The sequence below is a fragment of the Triplophysa rosa genome, unplaced genomic scaffold (assembly GCF_024868665.1).
Source record: "Triplophysa rosa unplaced genomic scaffold, Trosa_1v2 scaffold7_ERROPOS2016172, whole genome shotgun sequence".
Classification (NCBI taxonomy): Eukaryota; Metazoa; Chordata; class Actinopteri; order Cypriniformes; family Nemacheilidae; genus Triplophysa; species Triplophysa rosa.
Window position 1 is genome coordinate 53,586 of NW_026634815.1, and position 2,511 is coordinate 56,096.

The following is a 2,511-nucleotide window of genomic DNA, read 5'->3' on the forward strand; positions in this document are numbered from 1 at the left end:
GCAAATCGCGCGCGGCAGCTAGCAGTGGCACTTCCGGTGGCACCCTGAGCTGCCGCGACATTTGGGAGCTGCCTCGACTGTTTGCGCTCATTCATTGATGCTTTTTCGGGATGTGTGTGCAGATGTCGCGACATGGGGGAAATAATTGGCTAAAGCAAATAGTTAAATGTCCAGCCTACAGTCAGACCAAACATTCGAGGCTTTAATCTCAACTGTCATTAAATACACTGACTAGGCCTACTTACAAATTTGCGAAGAACGAATCGAACCCCCGCGTCAATATCTAACTTTGAGGGATTTAACTAGGCTAAATTCAATCTAACCTGGTCATACGTCAGTTTTCCGCATGCGTTGCATAAAAATGTTCCGTTTTTTGTGGCCTAAAACCTGTTGTATGTTTTAACGCAAGATAATGCCCACATACAGCCAAGATATTTGTCATTATGATGATGGCTGTAGTGGTGGGTAAACGTTGCTCACCCATCTCTTAAATCTCTTAAGTTTATCGACCTCTTGGTAGTGTTTAACCACCTCATGATAGAGTTTATGCACCAAAATGCAACTTGGAACACAACAAAACCACACTGCATCACCTACATTTAAAGTGTAATATGTCTAATTGTAGATGCAATACTTACGTATGGAAATCGAAAAACGCAATGGTGCTTGGGATCGTCGCATGCAATGATGTATCACTGCTGAAGTAGTTGATTGGCCAACGTGAAGTAGGGTACAGATGCAAGAACAATTATTATTATTACATTATTATATACAACAGATAGGTCCAGTCGAACAATTTATCAATTTCTAATCTATTTTGGGGGCGGACAATGAACGAACAGAAATGAAAACTAAACGGTAGAAAACACAATTCGATGTCTTAAAACTTCGTTAGTTGGTAATGGAACTGTTGTATAAAAGCAATATAACAAATATACTGGGCAAAACGCTTTTTTATAAATAGCGCAAATCGATTTTGACCCCCTGCTTGCGTCAAAATCCGACGTTGAGGGTCTGACCCATTTAAAAAAAGTCTATCCTCTTTAGCCTAAAACCTGTTGTATTTTTATCGCAAGATAAAGCCTACATCTAGCAAAGTTATTTGTGATTATGACCATGAAAACGTCTTGGTTACGGATGTAACCTCGGTTCCCTGATGGAGGGAACGAGACGTTGTGTCGAACCGACAGAATGGGGTTTGTCTTGAGAACCTATCATCTTCTGAGCATTTAGAAAAGGCCAATGAAAATTGGCGAATGAAATTTGCCGGGCTCCTCCCCGGATGTCCGGGTATAAGAGGGAAGCCGGCTTGCTCATTCATTCACCTTTGGTCTGAGGAGCCTAAAGCATCCTCCCCCGACCACTGGGGTGGGCGGCCAGTGTTGTGGCATGAGGGACACAACGTCTCGTTCCCTCCATCAGGGAACCGAGGTTACATCCGTAACCTAGACGTTCCCTTTCTGTCGGTCTCTCGACGTTATGTCGGCAGTTTAACACAGAATGCTGTTTTCAGTGCAAAACTCATATTTCTGACTCTCCCAATGCTCGGAAAGAGCTTTTCACAAACTAACTCTGTTCCTTTGCTAAACACACTTTTTGATTCAGCTCTCAGGCAGTTTAACACAAAATGCTGTTTTCAGTGCAAAACTCATATTTCTGACTCTCCCAGTGCTCAGAAAGAGCTTTTCACAAACTAACTCTGTTCCTTTGAAACTAAAAACACCTTTTTGATTCTGCTCTTCAGGCAGTTAACACCAGATACGACTACTTCGCGTGCCAAAAATTCATAATTTCAATGAAACTTCCAGCGCTGCATGAAAGAGTTTTCAGCAAAACTAACTACAGTTCCTCTATAAAAAACACTTATAAGAGGATTTGTTCTCTCAGTATTAAACAAAATTCTGTTTCCCACTGCAACACTCATATGTTTGACATGAAGGAAAGATCTGGTGTTATTGAACAGCGGTCGAGTCCCCAGCGCTCGGAAAGAGCTTTTCACAAACGAGCTCTGTTCCCCTGCAAAACGCACTTTTTCATTCTGCTCTCAGGCCGTTTAACACAAAATGCTGTTTTCAGTGCTAAACTCATATTTCTGACTCTCCTGACTGCTCAGAAAGAGCTTTTCACAAACGAGCTCTGTTCCCCTGCAAAACGCACTTTTTCATTCTGCTCTCAGGCCGTTTAAACAAAATGCTGTTTTCAGTGCAAAACTCATATTTCTGACTCTCCTGACTGCTCAGAAAGAGCTTTTCACCAACGAGCTCTGTTCCCCTGCAAAACGCACTTTTTCGTTCTGCTCTCAGGCCGTTTAACACAAAATGCTGTTTTCAGTGCAAAAGTCATATTTCTGACTCTCCCAGGGCTGACAAACAGCTTTTCACAAACTAACTCTGTTCGTTTGCTAAACACACTTGTTCATTCTGCTCTCAGGCCAGTCAACGTCGCTCCAAAGAGATTGTGACGCAGCTCAGTGCTGTGGCGTTTTCCATAGGAACCCCATTCTGTCGGTTC